Genomic DNA, 21030 nt, shown 5'->3' with positions numbered 1-21030 from the left:
GGATAGGATTTTCTTTTTACTGAAAATATTATGTTATCGCATTGGACTAAAAACAGAACACCACATTTAAGCATTTTCAGCACAGCATGAAGGTTAAACATATTATTCTGTGATCTACTTTGGATTCAGGCCCATGTTTCAGTGAGCTTATAGTGTAATGTCCCAGACATCGCTCTTTTTTGTTGTACCAATGCCCTACAAATCAAATTTAGGTACAAACTCAACCTGATTTCAGCATTTATGTCTTGTTGGATGTAAACCAACAAGAGCCTTAATCTGTGAAAAAAAAAAAAAAAAACTTTCATGTTCTTTAGGTGTGTTTGGAGATTCTGTCACTTTACACACTGACATTACTGAAATACGTAAAGATGATGACATACTGTGGTAATTTGGAGCTGAAGCATCCCTCATTTGATGTTCCTGATGAAAGATTCAGAGACAGACTGAAGCTGGATCTCTGACCATCACAAACATCACAACTCAACATGCTGGACTTTGTGAACTAGAGATAATGGGAGCAAAATGGTCATTAAAAACATTCATTGTTTCTGTGGTGAGCAGAGATCATTTGTCTTGTCATTAAAATATTCTTGATTTATTAAATGGATATTTTGACTTTTCTGCTGGACAAGTGCTGGACATTTTTGTGGCAAGCTTAAATAGTACTGAACTATGAATATTCCTTTAAATATTGACATACTGAAATTTACAATTGTTTCTAAAAACACTCACTGACCATGAACACCCTACACCGAACATAAGATTTGGTTAGATTTACCAAGATTTTTGTTTATTTGCTCATATTTTCCAGCTTGTTTGCCTATTCCTTTCATCACCAGGGACTGTTAATCATCATCATCATCATCATCATCATCACAGCAGAATTGTTCATTGGTGTGTTCAGTGGTGAATGTGGGTCATGTGACTCTCTCCTGGTACAAAGGAAAGAGTTTATTGTCTAGCATCAGTGTGTCTGATCTCAGCATCAGTCTCTCTCTACCTCTGGAGGTGGAATATCAGGATAAAAACACCTACAGCTGTGTGATCAACAATCCCATCAGCAACCAGACCACACGTCTGGACATCACTCAACTCTGTCAGACACATTTAGGTATGTCATCAGTGATATAAAAGTTATATAGCACTGAACACTGTTATATAGCACTCTCACTAATGGCTCATTTTGTCCATTACAGATCAGGGTCTACCTTTATTGTCAAGTCAAGTCAAGTCAAGTCAAGTCAAGTCTGCTTTATTGTCGATTCTTCCACATGTATAGTACATATATACAGAGAATTGAAATTGCGTTACTCTCAGACCCATGGTGCATGCAGATAACACTAACAGTAGAGCCTAAAAATACGGATAGATACAGATAAAATATAAAATATAAAATACAACTATACAAATAAGGGCATGTAAAAAGAATAATAAAAATAAAAATAAAGTTAAATAAAGCAGTGCAAGGCACATGGTAGATAGAATGCAAACCAGTGAGATGAACAAACAGTGCAGATAAAGATTGTAGTGCAAAAAAAACAAACAAATAAAAAAAAAAAACACCTTATTCAGTCTGATTAAAGTAAAAAGGGCTCAGAGAGCAGTTCCTTTATTTAACTGACTGAAGAGGTAGTAGAATGACATCAGTTCCATGCTGGATGAGGTAGTGAGTAGACCAATGCTGCACAAAGTGACTGGTGCATGTTATCGTATGTTAGTGGGGGGAGGGGGTGGGGGGGGGGGGGGGGGGGGGGGGTGGTGGAAGGACCTGGGTATGTGGGACCTTGGGATATGGGATCTGGGAGGGGGGGTTCATAGTTCAGTGTGTGCCTGGGGCAGAAGAGGGAAGGGGGGGGGGGCAAGTGCATAATGTTGATTTCTGCTGCTGGATCTCTGTTGATTGTAGCTGCAGTAGTGATGTGCTGCATCTGCAATAGACAAACATGCAAGTAGAGCAATCAATTAAAATAGGCCCTATATTTTTAAGATAAAATTCAAAATAATATTGAAAACCTAAAAATAGAATGAATCAAAAAAGTATTAAAGTAAAACACACACACACACACACACACACAAACACACACACACACACACACACACACATTCAAAATAATATTGAAAAACTAATATTATAATGAATCAAAAAAGTATTAAAGTAAAACACACACACACACACACACACACATATAATCTTTTGTTTTTTTATCACAGTTACTTCTCATGTAATTATATTATATACCTTATAGACTCTAGAAAAATTCCATACAAAACAACAGTGGATTTAATATCAAAATTATCAATTTATATTTTTAATATAACCTTCAATTATAAGTAATCAAATAATTTATGCAATTGTATATTAATTTAAAATAATAAGAGAAGCTATTTATTCTCAATTGGGACGTAATCCAGCTAGTAATTAACCTAATTAAATTGTTGAAGATGTAATTAGTAGCTCTAATTATTTATATTTATAGCTATTATCATAACATTTATTTTACCCAACACTGCTGTCAATATTATTATTATTATTATTATTATTATTATTATTATTATTATTATTTATTTATTTATTTTTATTTATTTTTTCTGTGATGATGTAAAAAAAGAGTCATGCACCATTAGTTTAAAATGCAGCTCTTCAATCACTCAGTCCGGCTGAAGGATGTGTTCCGGCGGGAAAGCACTGTTGCCAACTTAGCAATTTTGTTGCTAGATTTAGCAACTTTTCAGACTACCCTGACAACTTTTTTTCTTTCTTTTTTTTCCAAGAAACACTTAGCAACAAATTTAGCTATTTTTAAAAAGTTTTTGCCAACTTTTAGCAACTTTTGTAAAGTGACTCAAATGGCACATATTTTCAACTAAATTACACCAAATGAAGAAACCATTGAACAGCAAGCCAGCCAAGCAGCACATAGGCCTGGAGAGAGCCAGAGAAAGATGCCTAACAGTACAAACTTTAAATATGCATTAAGTTGCTAGTTCCAATTGGTCAATAAAAAATGCACATTTATGATACAGCATGTTATTAGCTTGTATATATAATTGTTGTTCAGTTAGGTACACTGTAAGAAAAATATGTAGAAACACTGAAAAGGTACTAGTCATTTTCTTTCAGGACATTATCCTTTAAGTAACCCTGTAACCTTAAAACACAAAATACAGTGTGGAATCTAAAACACAGGTAAAACACAGAATTTGCATAGAAAATACATAAAATGTGTAACTGTTCAATAATTAAATGTTGTAAAAAAAAAATAATAAAAAAAATCAGATCCTAAAGATGTTACTTATGTTACTTTTACAAATTAAAATATTTAATGTTTAGTGAAAGTGAAAAAAAGTGAAAGTCATGACATTTGCCAAGTATGGTGACCCGGAATTGGTGCTCTGCATTTAACCCATCCAAGTGCACACACACACACACACAGCAGTGAGAAGTGAACACACCATGAACACACACCCGGAGCAGTGGGCAGCTATATATCCAGCGCCCGGGGAGCAACTGGGGGTTCAGTGCCTTGCTCAAGGACACTTCAGCCATGGGTACTGAGGGTGGAAGAGAGTGCTGTTCATTAACTTCCCCCACCTACAACTCCTGCCAGCACCGAGACTCAAACCTGCAACCTTCTGGTAACTAGTCCAACTCTCTAACCATTAGGCCACAGCTGCCCCCATTTATATTATTTTTATGAGCAAATAACATTAAAATATATATATCTTTCACTGAGATTTGAGTAATCTCGTGTATTCTATGTAAAAATGCTGTTTAGTTTAATGGTTATGCAATGACGTCATCACGCAATGACATCACGACAGCATTTAGCAACTTTTAGCAACAAATCAGTGTGATATCATGGCAGGCCTTTACAGCTCCTACCTCTGCCAAAAAAAACCCAAACAAAAACAAAAAAAAAACTAAAAAAAAAAACATCTGTTTGGTTTTGATTATCATGCATAGCGTGCTAAAACCACGCGTTTAAAAGCCATATCGGTTTAAACTTCTTCTGTGTTTTTTAAAATTATCAAATATTAATATCTTAAAAAATTTTGCCTAACTATCGATCTGACCCTGTAGACTCCATAATCACACACTCACACACTCTCTCTCCCACTTTCAGTTTTTTTATTTTATTTTATTTTTTTTTCATGGTGGGCATTTACACAGTTGGTTAGAGCAGAGCTGATTGGGGAGAACGGAGATGCGCTCACTCTATTGGTTAGTAAGACTGTCACTCAAGGCTGGCAGTCATGCATATGCAGAGTAATACCACGTCCACATCACAGGCTTTGTGATTGGCAAAATCGCAACATCTCAAATCGCAATTTCGATTAATACCACAGCCCTAATCTTGGCCATATAATTTTAATTTTATCCCCTTGTTAACCTTCCATTTTGAGAAAAAATACTGTTTTTGTTTTGTTTGTTTTTTCAACAGAAAACCTAAAACCCAACTGATAAGACCATTTTTCCACTTTTGTTATTGCTGCTTACATTTTCCTAACAATAAAATCCACATTTCTTCCACGTTTCCAAATTGCTCCATCATCTGCAAAAAGGGAGAATCCTATTATTTTCTACATACTTGAGAATACATCATTAATCATAACAGCAAATATTAAAGGACTAATTATGCTTTCTTATGGTGTACCATTCTCTACGATCATAGTCCCAGAAAAGTTTTGCCCAACATTGACTTGGATAGATCTGCAAAATAAAGAATTTTTAAATCCATCTTAACATTTTTCCATAAACTCCTGCTTTTCCTTAATTTAAATATCAGACCTTCTTTCCACATCATATCATATGCTTTCTCAATGTCTAAAAATATAGCCACTACCCTTTCTCTATTAATCTGTGCTCTCATTTCATATTCTAAACATACTGTCAAATCCATAGTACTTCTTCTTTTCCTAAAACCACTTTGATCATTTAAAATATATCATTTTGTTTCCATACAGTATGTTAGCATTTTATTAATCATTTTATTCCATAACCTTACACATATTAGGTGTTAAAGCAATTGGTCTATAATCATTTGGACTGTTACCTTCCTTCCCTGCTTTACGAATTGGTACTATTATTGTCTCTTTCCATTTGCTAGGTAATTTCCCACTCTCAAGATTCAAGATTTTATTTGTCATGTACAAGTGATATGACATACAACAAGCAGTAAAATGTAGGTCTGGTATACTCTTTTAAAATAGGAATAAAAATAAGAGAAAATTAAATACAAATAATTAAATATACAAAAAAATTATAATACGAAAAAAATATATGAAATGAAATTTACACAATATAGTAAACTACTACACAGATGATGTGTAGAGATGCTACACAGACGATGTGCAGAAATGTAAACAATGTGCAGTGAGGATGAGTTGCATAGCTAGCTATAGTTCTTGGGTAACCCTACACTACCAGAATCTCTAAAGTCTGATAGCATGAGAGAAGAAACTCCTGAGCCTCTCCATTTTTGCCATCAGACTGCAGAAGCGTCTGCTTGACTGTAGCAGATTAAACCGTGCCACACCCTTTTATATAATTCCAGAAGTATATTTTTAGATGATTCACTTAATTTAGACATAATTAGATAAAATAACTGATCTTTACCTGGTGCAGACACACCGTGCCACACCAATGTACTATTTAATTCACCTAATGTTACAGTAAAAGGTAAATTCAATGCATCATTCACATTTTCATAATCTATACGTGTCAAGGTTCAGGTAGAGGGATGAGGCAAGGACTCAATGATGCAGAGAGAAGGGCTCTTTAATAATAAAAAATAAGATAAACAAACAAAAACTACCCCTTAGGGGAAACAGACAAAACTTGACTGGCAAGGCAAGGCACGAGAAACACAGACAAATATTTGACAACAAAACTAACAACCAGACTGCAAACACAATGAGAATGAAAATAGGGAGCTAATGAGGAGGGTACGAACGAGGGAACACATGTGGGGAAAATTACATCAATAATCAGGTCACAAGATGGGTGGGGTCAAGACAATTGACGAGGGCACATGGAAACCAAGACAAAAGCCATGTGCTTACACAAAACAAAACAAAAACACATGGCCAGCAAACCAATCACAAGCCATGTGCTTGAACTAGACACAAACACGCAGCTAATGAGCAAACTCATAAGCCGCGTGTTCACACAAGACAGCACGTAGCCAGCAAAAACCAAGCTGCGTGCAACAGCACAAGACAAAACATAACAAGAAAGCCGATAACTCGAGCTGCGTGCAACAATACAAGACAACACTGTAGACCGCACGCTCCCACAACAAGACAGAACATGGAACGCGAGTGTCCGGTCCCCGACACGAAACCGAAACTCAGCAAGACATGAGTGCCGGGATCCGAACACCACGCTCCAACATGCAACAGGACATGCAGACGAGAGCACACGGCTCGAGCAGTCTCGAAGCCGCGCACTCACATTAAAACAATGACATGATGCGAGTGTCAGGGCTCTGTCACAAAACCATGAATGACACTAGACAGAAGTGACAGAACCCTGACAATACTAAAATCTCTGTGCTTCAATAATGTTTCCTCTCACTGTCTTTTCCCTTCTTCATTGATATTGTCTGAGCTATGAATTTTGACAAACGTTTGCACAATCATTTCAGTCTTTTCTTTCTATCACATTAATTGTTAATGTTGGATATCTATACTACCTGTCTCTCCTAATCCCATTTATTTTCCTCACCATACCCCAGACCTTAGCAATATCCATTTCTCTACCCACTGTATTACAAAACATTCTCCAATATTCTATTCAATGTTCTAACACATGCCTGCACCTTTCTGTACCTAATTAAGTCCACAAAATTAAGTTATTTTAAGTCTTTTAAATGCTTTGTTTCTCTCTTTAACTACTCTTCCACATTCCTGTCCAACACGAATTCAATTATAGCTCCCCCTGTAACCAAAAAAAAGTCTTACCATACATGACAAATGATAGCAATGTTAGCCCTTATGCGGTGTTGGGGACGTTTTCGTCCACTAGGGGGTAATGTTGAGTCTTAATTTGGCAACAACTTTCTCTGTGTTTCAGCAAGTGGAATGATTTTTGGTGACAAATCTTATTTTTGGGGGGAAGCACACAAAATTACTTGTTTTCAATATAAAAAGTGATTGAGGACTGGATAGTTCTTTTACCTTTTATCACAGTCTTGGGCATCTCAAAGATTACTAACAACATTTGCTTTGATGCATTGTTAGTTTTTGTGCAGCATTAGATTTTATTTTTTTTTCGCCCTCATTTACTGTTTATGGCTGTTTTTGCCCCATTGACTTCCATTATAATGACATATTTCATTGCAAAGTCATGACACCATTTAATTGATTCTTGATTGTTGGTGGTTTTCCCTGCTGGGAAGAGGTACAATTTGTAATTTTTAGAATTTAGAAACTTTCCCTTTTCAACCTTGTGTACTAAGAACGTGGAGCAAAGGGGTGTCCTGCCGATTTGTTTTGAGCTATCTTGTTTGGGTTCTGTTTTGTGTTAGGAAGTTAGGGAAGTAAAATGTATTTTATTTTTGTTATTTGATTAGGTTAGTTAGTTATTACTCTTTTTCTTTCTAGATTGGTTTTGTTTGTTATTTTGGGCCTTTGGACACCCTGGAGAGATGCTCTTTGTTTCACTTGTTGGCTTTTAATAAATCTAATCCTGTATTGACTTTTTGCAGGTTGGGATGTCTGCTATAGGGGCTTTCACATCAGAGGAATGTTTTCACTCGGACTTGTCTCGGACTCGTTGCTGTTTGCACTCGGACTTGTCTCGGACTTGGCCATTGGACTCGCCAAACTCGGACTTGTGGTCTCGACCGAGTCCAGCAAAAAATAAAAATAAAAATCATTCTCCCTTCAAAACAAAACCACATTTGCATGATGTCGCTCTGAAAACGTGTGGAAACTGCTAGGCGCGACGCTTTATCCTTTTTTCCAAAGCACTCTGTAGCCAGTGGCGTCTGCTGTTGCTAAGCAACCATGACCTGCTCTCCATGAAGACGCAGAAGTTTCAGCAAAGAATAAATGGATTTCCAGCACTAAAAATCCCTTGCAGTAGCTCTGCTAATAATTTCATTTTAAAAATGGTTATCCTTGTACAGCTATGATCAGCTGTTTCTCCATTTTGGCTTTGCTTTCAATTTTGTTACAGGAAATGATGTGCATGACCAGCGGCGCACTTGTTGCGTTCTGAAAAGTTTAGATGTTTCTAATTTAATTTTCTACCGGTTACATTGTGTTTTTTATTTACGCCTACACCTAGGTAGCCTTAAACTTACCCTTTACAATAATGAAATACTAATTAATGTTGTACATTATAGGGGTTGCAAGACCACTGATTTCTACTAGTCGATTTTTTTATTTATTTAAAAAATACTTGAGTTACTCAACTACTCGTGGTTCATGCTATTGTAAATGAAAACACATTAAATAGTTTTTTTAATTCAATAAATGCTCATTAATTTATAGCCTTATGCAACATTACATATGTTAAATTTGCAAAAACTTTAAAATTATGACATTACATATTTACATTTTCATGTAAACAGCCAGTAGTTGTATCTGTAACAATCACAAATTTTTTTAGTATCTGCATTCGTATACAACGTCGTACAGTTACTTGATAAGACCGTTATGACTTTTTATCTTTTTTTTTCATAGTTATCACTGAACAAGTATGTCGTGTTAAGCTAAAATAATTATCAATTTCTAAAATATATTTATCATGCAAGCAGAGTCATGACAAACATTTAGTGATGATTTGAACTCGACTGAATTAATTCAATGCGCACATTTTCATTACGCAGAACTCTTTAAGCGAGTCTTAATGTTTAGTGAACTTCACCTAACAAATGTGCGTTTGCCGCGCAAACCAGCAAAAGATAAAGATGCAAACATGTAGGACAAGTAGAAAATGTATCCGTATCTACGCTGATTATAAGCCTACTCTTGAGAGAGAACTGGTTTGGTAGAGGCTGAGACGCGCAACGCGGCTGTTTGATTGGTGAGCGCGCTGTGCTTGTTTCATTCATTCGTTTTTATGTGAGCCTAAGGTTTAAATCATTGCCTTTTAAAATATATACAAATAATAGAATGTGCATGATGTACTATAGGAGATATTACTCCTGCAAAGCTCTGATTTCTGAGACCTGCACGGAGAGGCAACACTAATGCGGTGTTTGATTTGCGCTCTTTTCACTCATAAAGTTTACATTCATTCACATTCACACTCGTGACTTTAGAGGTCTGTGTATAATATTGCTCTGATCCCCTGGCTCAGCTGTTATCTAGCAAACAGCCAGACTGTGCCAGCTTCAGCCGACTATTTCAGGCAAAATTATTCCTTGTCCATTATTCGTTTTTGAAGCCATTATGTGCCATTCCGAATAAGGGTATTCGGCTTCAGGCACAACCCTAATTATTACATTAGGCTACATATTTTATTTTTACATGCAACATAGATATGGTCCAGAAAGTAACAGCTCCACGCAATATTGTAATCCTAAAATTCACGTACTTGCAAACACTTTGTATGCATTATGTCAATGCATGCTGTAGTAGTCGATTGTTTCCGACAGCGCCGACTAATCTATGCAAGCCCTAGTGCAGTATGACAAAAATTGCTGTATTTATGTGCGCATGCCCAGTAGAGCCAAACGTATCGCTTCTAGCCTTAACTGCGCGCATTTGTCAAATCCTGAGCTTTGCGCTTTTTTTTTTTGTGCGCCAAGGCATCAGTCATTTTAATTTTTGACCACAGACATAATGTCAGCAACAGCAGCATTATAAAGTAAATAAAATGTAAATAAAGTACATAAAAATAATTTGACCCTGCAGCTCCAGACTCGGTTCTAGAGGGCCGGTGTCCTTTAGAGTTTAGCTCTAATTAAACACACTTGAACCAGCTAATCATGCTCTTACTAGACACACTAAAAAACTTCCAGATAGGTGTGTTTAAGGCCAGTTGGAGCTAAACTTTTCAGGGCATTGGCCCTCCTGGATCTAGTTTGGAGACCCGTATCCTACAGAGTTGTTAGATTTGCACATGCTTTTTGATCATTACAAATAATAATGTAAATATTATTTTCTTAGAATAGGAGATATGCTGTCTCTCGCATCACATACATTATCAGTAGTCCGTATGTGGTCTTGGAAGAGATCCTTTTCTTCATTTGGACCTGGACTTGATGCTTGGATCCTTTTGGACTTTCTCTCATTTGGACTCGGTCTTTCTAGGACTTGCAGGTCTCATTTGGACTCGGTCTTGACTTTGGACTCGAAACTTTGGACTTGACTTGGACTCGAACCTCTTTGGACTCGGTCTTGACTCGGTCTCGACTAGTCCTGGACTTGACTGACTTGGACTCGACAAAGCTGGACTTGGACTACAGCTCCTATTACTTATTCTGATTAACATCGTGTACCTGTTTGATTATCGACCGGAGTGATTCGTACTTGGGATTCCATTACCACAACCCAGTCTTATTATGCCCTGTTAAGAGTCTTTTCTACTACCCCTAGGTGCGGGGCGTAATAATTGGGGGCTCGTCCGGGATAAAATAAAATACATTTTACTTCCCTAACTTCCTAACACAAAACAGAACCCAAACAAGATAGCTCAAAACAAATCGGCAGGACACCCCTTTGCTCCACGTTCTTAGTACACAAGGTTGAAAAGGGAAAGAACGTGATCACTAGCTTTTACACTATACTTGAAAGTGACAAATTTGATCATCGGCCGGAGAAGGGATCCAGGAGCTCTCAACCCATCTGCGTCCGAACCAACAATGAGCTCCCCGTTGAATGCCGGCAGCGTCCTTTTAAAGACCACGCCTCGTCTCCACCATCAATGGCGATCGTACATCCCATCAGCGGCCATCCTATCAGATACCAGAGAGAATAAGAGGGAGGAGAATGTACACACACGCGCGCGCGTGCACACACACACACACCGACACTACAAGACTGAGGTCGTAACACCCCCGGACACAAAGAATCTACTTCTAGTAGTTTTACTCAGAACTGAACGACCGTGAAAGGGCATCAGCAAGTACATTATCTTTGCCTTTTTTGTAACGAATTTCCAGGTAAAAATCCTGGACAAAAAGTGACCAGCGCATGATCCGTTGATTCGAGTTCTTCATACGAGACAGGAAGACTAATGGGTTATGATCAGTAAATATGATCACCGGAAGGGAACTAGAACCAATGTACACCTCAAAGTGTTGCAACGCCATTAATAAGGCTAATGCCTCCTTCTCAATAGTGCTATAATTTAGTTGGTGTTTCAAGAACTTTTTTGAGAAGTACCCAACAGGATGCTCAACTCCATTCTCATCATCCTGCAACAGGACAGCGCCAGCACCGTTAGCACTTGCATCAACATCCATTTTGAAGGAAAACATTCATATCTTGGAGCAGCCAAGACGGGAGCGCTACACAGGAGCGTTTTAACAGAATCAAATGCAGTTTGACACTTAGCAGTCCATTCAAAATTTTGTGAAGCACGAAGCATATTGGTCAAAGGCAACACACAACATCTGAGAAGTTTTTACAAAAGCCCCGATAATAACCAGTCATGCCCAAAAATCTTCTGAGTTCACGTTTCGTACGGGGGGCACTGCAAAACTCCACAATAGCTTGCACTTTAAGGGCAACAGGTCGAACTTGACCCTGTCCCACCCGTTTCCCCAGGTAGGTAACAGTCGCTTTACCGAACTCACACTTAACAAAAATAAGTGTAAGAGATGACTTTAGCAAGCGATCAAACACAATACTCAAAGTTTTCAGGTGTTCATCCCATGTATTCGAATAAATCACGATGTCATCCAAGTAAGCCTTACAGCTATGAACCCCCTTCAGCACTTTATTCATCAAGCGTTGAAAGGTAGCCGGAGCGTTGCGCAATCCAAACGCCATCACCCTGTAATTCAAGAAATCATCCGGCGTAACAAAGGCAGATATTTCGGCCGCACGCTCCGTGAAGGGAACTTGCCAGTATCCCTTAAGCAGATCTAATTTTGTGACGAAGCGCGCAGAGCCTACCTTATCAATGCAATCCTCCATGAGCGGGAGGGGGGAACGAATCTGGTTTTGTCACGGCATTTACTTTCCGGTAATCCGTGCAAAATCGTTGTGTGCCGTCAGATTTAGGAACCAATAAACACGGTGAACTCCCAGGCGCTGGAACTCGGAACTGCGAGACCGTTCTCAACAAGATACTTTACCTCAGCTTCCATGATTTTACGTTTAACGGGGTTCACTCTGTAAGCACTTTGCTTAATGGGTGAATGGTCACCTACATCAATATCGTGTTCCAAAACTTGAGTACGAGTAGGGATATCTGAAAACAGCCCCAAAGAAGAATTAATTATCTTAATGATATCAGTATCAGTTGAGGGTCAGATAAATGTACCAGATGAGAATTCAAATTCTCCAGGACCATAGAGTTATTCAGTTTGTCACCCGAGACTAGCGTATTATGCAAGCTCAACCCATCTTCGTCAACAACATCGCTGTCAGAAACAGACACAGCCAAAGCTACAGGAATGATAACGGAGCTTTTGACTCCTCACCTTCCTCACGACCAACATACAACTTCAGCATATTTACGTGACACACACACGGGATTTCCTCCGTCGCTCGGGAGTTCGAATAACCATAATTCGTGTCACTTAGCTTCTTGTCAACGACGTACGGACCAGAGAATTTAGCTTGTAGCGCAGCACCCTGAACCGGCAATAAAACTAGAACTTTATCCCCCTCAGAGAATGAACGAACCACAAACCACAGCAGTCTTGTCAAAACGTCTTTTCATTTTTTGTCTGCGTACTCTCCAAAGCAGCCTGAGCCAGTTTACAAGCATTGTGCAGTCGCTCCCGAAAAGAACCGACATAATTCAGCAGATTACACTCGGATCGCTGTTCAGATAGCCAGTTCTCTTTCAGCATCTTGAGTGGGCCCCTTACCGTGTGCCCAAAAAACCAATTCCGCCGGGGCTAAGCGGCACCCCAGCGACTCCTGAACGGTCTCACGGACAGCAAACATAAGTAAAGGCAGCCCTTCATCCCAATCCTTTCCTGACTCGACACAGTATTTACTCAACATGGACTTTAAGGTTTGATGAAACCTTTCGAGTGCTCCCTGTGTCTCAGGTCGGTACGGGCTAGACGTGACATGCGTAATCTTCAGTTGAGACAATACCTGTTTAAAACAGTCGTCGAGACATGAAATTAGTCCCCTGGTCCGTTTGGATCACTTTAGGAAAAACCAAAAGTAGAGAGAAAAACGTAACCAGCGCTCTCACAACACAGCTTTCGCTTTTAAGGAGCGTAACGGTACCGCCTCTGGATAGCGAGTAGTCGTGCACATGAGCGTAAGCAAATAGACATGACCCCGCTCTAGTTCGCGGTAACGGCCCAACACAGTCCAAGATTATCCGAGCAAAAGGTTCTCCCCAAAACAGGAATAGGTTGAAGAGGTGCCGGACGGATGATTTGATTAGGCTTTCCTACAACCTGGCAAACGTGACGCGAACGACAATACTGAACCACATCAGATTTAATACCAGGCCAGAAAAAATAACGTAAGATTCGATAATATGTTTTAGTAATTCCCAAATGGCCAGCAACATTATCATGAGCTAGAGCATTATATCATGAGCTCTGGTTGCGTAAACATTTCGGTACTACGAGCTGGTAAACCGTATCCCAACTTAAACCATCCAACCTTGCTGGAGTCCACTTTCTCCTCAACACGTCCCTGTCCCAAAAATATCCCACTGATTTACCTTCAATGTCCGTAAGAGTTACCGCCCTTTTCCTGCAGCCCAATAAAGAAGGGTCTTTCTGCTGTTCAGCAGAGATCAGAACCTTGTCAGCGGACAGCGACAACTCAGCGCGAGTCCCATTTCAGCACCATTACTCATAGACAGCGCCTCAAGGTCGGGCAACTCAGATGTTACCACCAGAACGCTCAATTTTCGCTCTCCCCTCGGTGGCCATGAAGGTATCCGAAAGACCAATCTAATCACCAAACTTACGCGCTTGAGCGCGTGTAACTACACACGCCTTAAAAACCGAAGGAAATTCTGATGCTAACTCACCGGAAATAACAGAATCAAACACAGGATTCTGGAAAAAACATGACATATGGACATGACATATGGACAAAAATGTTATTGCCATATGTACACATGCATGCATGCATGCATACTATATGTAACCCATGTTAAATGTGGTGCAAAATAAATAAAATAAAATAATATAATTGTATATTCTAATAGTTAAACTTTTAATTAAAAAGTTGAAACGATTTTAGTGGTAGAGCATTGCGTTACGAAGCGCAAGGTTGGGGGTCGATTCCCCGGGAACACATGATAGGGTAAAAATTGATAGCCTGAATGCACTGTAAGTCGCTTTGGATAAAAGTGTCTGCTAAATGAATAAATTTAATTTAATTTAAATTTAATTTAATTTAATTTAATTTAATTTAAAATTTAATGTTAAACATTTTGACAAATGTCTGACTGAATCAGATATTTCACATAAAATATATTGTCCACAAGAGAAAATAATAGTTCACATTACAAAAATGACCCTGTTCAATAGTTTACATAGACTTGGTTCTTAATACTGTGTTGTTAGTTGAATGATCCACAGCTGTTTTTTTTTATTTATTTTTTTAGTTGTTTTAAAAAAATATTTTTGTCATATTTGTTCATGAGTCCCTTATTTGTCCTGAACAGTTAAACTGCCTGCTGTTCCTCAGATAAACCCTTCAGCTTCCACTAATTCTGTGGTTTTTCAGTATTTCTGTGTATTTTAACTCTTTCCAGCAGTGGCTGTATGATATTGAGATCCATCTTTTCACACTGAGGACAACTGAGGGACTCTGAGGGAATTATATACAGAAAGTATTACAGAAAGTTGTGATGTTCCACTGATGCATACGGAAATGTCAGAGGCTTTTTTGAGTTGTCTTAGGTGGGGTAGGGAGGGGATGTTGGCAATTTTGCAAAAGTTATCTTTTCAGATGAGAGCAAGTTTTGCATTTAATTTGAAAACCAAGGTCCCAGAGTCTGGAGGAAGGGTGGAGAAGCTCAAAGTTTCTTGAAGTCCAGTGTTAAGTTTCCACAGTCTGTGAAGATTTGGGGTGCAATGTCATCTGCTGGTGTTGGTCAATTGTGTTTTTTGGAAACCAAAGTCACTGCAACCGTTTACCAAGAAATTTTGGAGCACTTCATGCTTACTTCTGCTGACAACCTTTTGTAGATGCTGATTTCATTTTTCAGCAGGATTTGGCACCTACCCACACTGCCAAAAGTTGGTTAAATGACCATGGTGTTGGTGTGCTTAACGGGCCAGCAAACTCACCAGACCTAAACCTAATAAAGAATGCATGGGGTATTGTCAAGAGGAAGATGAGAAACAAGAGACCAAAAAATACAGATGAGCTGAAGGCCACTGTCAAAGAAACCTGGGCTTCCATACCACCTCAGCAGTGCCACAAACTGATCACTTCCATGCCACGCTGAATTGAGGCAGTAATGAAAGCAAAAGGAGCCCCTACCAAGTATTGAGTACATGTACAATAAATGAACATACTTTCCAGAAGGCCAACAATTCACTAAAAATGTTTATTTATTTTTTTTATTTTTTTTATGAAGTATTCTAATTTGTTGAGATATAAGGAGTGAATTGGTGTTTTTTTGTTAAATGTGAGCCAAAATCATCACAATTAAAAGTACAAAAGACTTAAACTACTTCAGTCTGTGTGTATTGAATTTATTTAATACATGAGTTTCCACGACATTCTAATTTATTGAGATGCACCTGTATATAGTTCAGGATGCTTCGTGTGAAGTTATTTGAAGGAGCATTTTTCCAAAAAGCTGCAAGCCACAATCGGTCCTAACAGACATTATGATTTGAACAGCACTAGTTGTATAACATTACATGAAGTTGTAAGCTAGTGTGGGTCCTAACAGACATTATGATTTGAACAGCTCTGTATTGTTAATATAAATCATACACTCTCCAAATAAAAAGGTTGCATTTTATGTATGCAACAGCCTATTAATGGCAGTCCCTTATGACAATGAACCATGGTAAAGGGAACATAGTTTAACTACAGTATTTGTAGTTTTCCTTGGTTACTACTACAGTAAACATATTTTAACCATGTTGACACTCAGAGGCTGTGTTTCAAATCACATCCTACACCCTCATTCACTATTCCCTACATGAGTTTACTAATATAGTCCACCTGACAGAGAGGACGGAAACTAATGTGTGAATTCAGACACTGATGAACAGCTGCTGTTAACGAGCAGAATCACTGAAGAAAAGCGAAACAAGACAAACACAAGAACTACAGCTGACTTCAGCCACAGCCTTAGATGAAATCAACTGAAGATTTAAACAATCAACAAACAGCTTTACCAGTTTCACACATTACTATCCAGATTGACTTTATTTCTGTCAGATCAGAGATCAGAGATCAAAAGATCTTATTGAGAATTACAGGGATTTAGATGATGATGTTGTACTGTTTTGTTTGATGTCACCATTGGGGAGATCAGTGTTTGCTTTAGTTGAGCTCATGACCCTTGACTTTTGAACTTTACGTTTTGTTTGATTGCTATATCTGTGTCTTTATGATACATCTGTCATAGCAATATTTATGTGGGTGGTGTTGTGTGATTTCTTTCTGACTAAAGATAAATACATACAATCTGTCCCGTCCCACTCCTGCAAAAAACTGGGGGAAAATCCAGTCCCATTTCAATCCTGGAAAAATGACTCCCGTTAGCGCCCACTCCCGGGTTGTATTTTATTTTTATTTTTGGCCGGAATCTGTCAGTTACAGTAAAAAAAAATAAAATAAAAATACACACATTAAATTCCATGTAAATCATCCATAACCCACACGTTTTCTATTTTTTTTTTTTTTTTTTTTTGAATGTAGACATTTCACTCACTATAGATTTATTTTTCATACACACAGTTTCAAAGTTTCTCTTTCAAGTTCACATGACCCAGACGGCAGAAAACCGCATTTTGTTTGCTTTAATTATTTTACAGAAGCACAGCGTTTCGTTGTTATTCTGAGTGCACACAAAAAAGCCTATACAGATTTGAAAGATTGATTACTTTTATCTGTATGACCAAAAATGACGGAGTATTTTAACAACAATTTCCCTCTGCACTCCGAGCATTTAATAATCACTCCGCTCCGCACTTACTGATACCAAACACCGCTCCGCCTTCATCCATGGATAAAGTATTTCAGTATGTTTGTATTTCAATGTTATGTTCATAACGTAGCCTATATTAAAATAAATAAATAAAATAACAGGAGAGTTTCAAGGCTATTGTGTGCAAACTTTTTTTTTCCTATCATACGCCAAACTAATAACATTGTCAGCATTAAAAGGTATAATTCCTGCTTGTGATGAAAATAACAGTACATTTTCATCAGTTATTTTATCTACAGATTGATACATTTCTTACAGTTTTCTGCTTATTCAAAATCAGATGAAGTAGCACTGTAAGATTTAAAAAAAATGCATTATGGCAATAGCGACTGCGTATATGAATGTGCTGAATCTGTTTAAATCATGCTTTAACCCAAAAATATTCAATAAAAGGAACAGACAAACTTCTTTAGAACTAGCCTTTAACTTCCCGCTCGGCTATTGCTGTCATTTATAACCTTCTGAATGGAGAGATCCACTCGTGATCGAGCGGTGGTGGAGCACTCTTGGAGCGAGTAAGAACCACGACGCTCTGACTTTTAAAAAGTCCGCTCCTCGCTCCAGTCAGAATCACACTGGCCCAAATCAGGCTAAGATCTGGCAGCATATTATGTGACCCATGATAAACAAGATAAATACAATATTGCATGATAATGGTTAAATGATCACAGACATTTTAATGAAGTAAAGTATTGTTAAAATGTAGTCTTTGAAATGGCAAGTCAAAACAGAATAAAACATTATCATTTCAAAATTATGCAAATCAGTCAAGTGCATTAAACTGCACTTAATTATAATTTTATTAAATTTTATATTATTATTCTTATTTGGTTTACCATGGGCCACATCATTTTTATTAGTATGCTTTCATGCACTAGCATTAAATAAAATGATCATGAAAGTATTTAATTTTTATTTACATCCTCTGTATCCATGTGATGCTTGGTGTGAGGAATAGATTCAAATTCAAACCGCATTCATCAGCAACATTTATCTGCTTCCTCTGTAGCTATAGTAACAATTTAAAAAAATGTGCTGTTAAGAAGTTTAAGAACAAGTTTTACGGTAGTGATATCAAGCACTCATTGGCTCTCGCCGGTTTCGTCATAGATTGCGACATGCAGTGTTTCCGGTGATGCGTGTTTTGAATGAGAAACATGCGCCTTGATGGAGTGGATAGGGATAGTATTTTCAGTGTTTAACAATTTAAATTATTCCCTGCTCCTCACGATTCTATTATATTCTGCCTGAGAGGACTGCAACTGCAATGCATCGTCATTTGGATTACTGTGGTACTGCTCTTTGAAACATCCACAATAAATTATGATTAAGTTACATATGTCTATCTGTTACGTTTCTCTTATAGACGTATATACTTTATACACTCAATATTACAATTTTGTCATTTACTCAACCTCATGTTGTTCTAAAACTTAATAACTTGCTTTTTTCTGTGAAGCATTTAAGAATATTTTTTACATTTTATTTTTATTTAGAAAAATCCAATAAATAGAAAAACCAATGCAATACATTTTTTTTACGTTACATGATGTGTGGGTTTTAAGTCAGATTTTCTATTCAGTTTAATGTACTTTATTGGCATAGTTTGTGTGTACATTCCCAGACAGCAAGCAGTGTTGTCCTAGATCTGGCCCACATGTGGCCCGCATGTATTTCACGCGGGCCGGATTTGGGCCGACACTATGTTGCTGTCTGGTTTACCAAAGCATGTGACAAAATTAATAATTGCAATTATAGTCATATACAAAGCAATAATATGAAATATTAAGTTTCTATATTCCCAGACAGCAATATATTGTTGGCCCAGATCCGGCCCACATCTGGCCTGCGTGAAATCAATGCGGGCCAGATGTGGGCCGCATCTGGGCCGATACTGCTTGCTGTCTGGGTTGGGTCTGGGCTATATAAAGTTCAAGTGTGGCTCAGATTGGGGGATTCTGGTTTACTTAAGGCTGAGAATTGGTACCAATAATAAAACCACTTTTGGCCCAGTTTAGGGCCAGTTAAGGGTGATTACCTGGCTGAGATTCAGGCCGGTTATGGCCCATGTGTGGCCCTAGTCAGGGCCATCATTCAGAGAGTAACTTTTGCGCTGAGTTAACACTGCTGTGAATTCATGTGGCGTTGTTCAGTATATGACCGAGTCTCCAGAACTGCAGCTGATAGAATGTGCACTATAGCACGATACTACGATAGCCTATTTCTTCAAAAACAGATCGTGGAGACAAAAATCGTAATATCGCACACCCCTAGTTTGATTTATATAAAAGGTAGGCTATATCTGTGTATAAAGTTGGGGACCAAAGTGTTTTCCCGGTCCCACTCCCACTGACATTTTTTTCTGTCCCGTCCAAATCCCGTGATTAATAGTGAATATGTTCCCAATCCCGATAAAAATGTCAGCCTCTATTCCGTACTTCTTCCCACCAGAGTCCAGCTCAGCTCAGTTGAGTCTTTGTGGAACTTCGTAATACAGGATCAGGAACAAACTACAATAATACCTTTACTCATAATAAATTACTCAGAGACTTGTTTAAAAGCTTTAAACGCATCATCATTTAAAATGTTTCGCTTTATTTTAAACAATAACTCATAAGTAAAAATAACAAAAGTAAAAGCATTAGTCTTCACCCCGAGATGCGGCAGGGGATGTGTTCAAACAATAACATCTCAAAAACAACACATCCTTTCTTCCGGATGCCTTTTTCGGTGAAAAACAAACTAACACATCCGCATGCATGCACTCACAGACAGGTTGCTATGGATACAGGAAGTATGACATTTTCTTTTTTTGGCAACCCCTCTTCAACACATTTACATATTAAGTAATTGCTGCTTTATTTTCTTCCATTAAAGCAAATTAATCTTTCTCTTAGCTGTTACAAAATCTTAAAGGCGTAGACTAAGCAAATAACTTGCTAAACTGCACAGCATCATCCTCCCTTTTTTGATCAGATCACAATACAACTTTTTAGAAAGAAAATCCATTCTGCAATGTGGTTGCAAGATGCACTTCCTTGCACAATCATCATTCAGTTAGCAAAAAGCAAGCATACGTGTCAGTTTCAACTGTTGAGCAAATTTTAACATCATGCATTTCTTATTACTGCCTTTTAAGGTTTCTATCTAACAAACTGTATATCTCACTGTTACCTTTTAAGGCTTTTCTGGTTTTGTAACAGAAGTTTGCAATCTCAAACCTTTCATATCATTTGCAAGAGACTGCAACTCTAGTTAACCAATGTTAACCAATTACCCAATTAACCAACGACTGTAAATTATAGTTAACCAATTCAATCATTTCTTTCAGCATTCTCATCTTCTTGTTCATGTCTTCTTGTTTTCGCATAAATTGAATTATTCTTCTTATCCTAAAAACAACTTCCTTCTGCTCCATCAGCTGATCTTCTTTTCTGTTTTTCTTGACGTTTGTCTTTCTTCTTTTGTCGTTTGACCTTCTGGCTCCAGTCTCTTTGGATGCCTTCAACAAGTAGATCATCAAAATCAATTTTTAATTTACCTGGTTAATTATCACAGTTACCCAGTGAGACACAATTGGGAATATTGTGATTAGGGGACCCCAGTCCTAAATTGGAAATTTCCAAAACAGTGGTCAAGTGATTATGGCTGTTTCTATCAGCCATGATCTCCTAGACTGACTTAAAGTGTTGCTAGAATAATAATCCTGTAAAACTTTTTTGACTCTTGAGGCTAGTAACGTG

At 37.9% G+C, this 21030-nt stretch overlaps 1 protein-coding gene across 3 annotated transcripts in view; it reads right to left on the bottom strand.

Moving 5' to 3' along the window:
* Positions 1-21030, bottom strand: part of LOC122141564 — a 181540-nt gene that overhangs the window by 83772 nt on the left and 76738 nt on the right. For 2 of the 3 annotated variants that reach the window (XM_042749344.1, XM_042749339.1), the window contains one exon: positions 20678-20789. The exons of the other annotated variant lie outside the window; for it this stretch is intronic. The gene's annotated coding sequence lies outside the window, so the exon portion shown is untranslated. Of the gene's footprint in view, positions 1-20677; positions 20790-21030 lie in introns of those variants that run through there. 3 annotated transcript variants of the gene reach the window in all.

This window comes from Cyprinus carpio, chromosome B22 (assembly GCF_018340385.1).
Source record: "Cyprinus carpio isolate SPL01 chromosome B22, ASM1834038v1, whole genome shotgun sequence".
Classification (NCBI taxonomy): Eukaryota; Metazoa; Chordata; class Actinopteri; order Cypriniformes; family Cyprinidae; genus Cyprinus; species Cyprinus carpio.
Note: the sequence above shows the minus strand (reverse complement) of the source record. Positions and strands in the feature narration are given on the sequence as shown.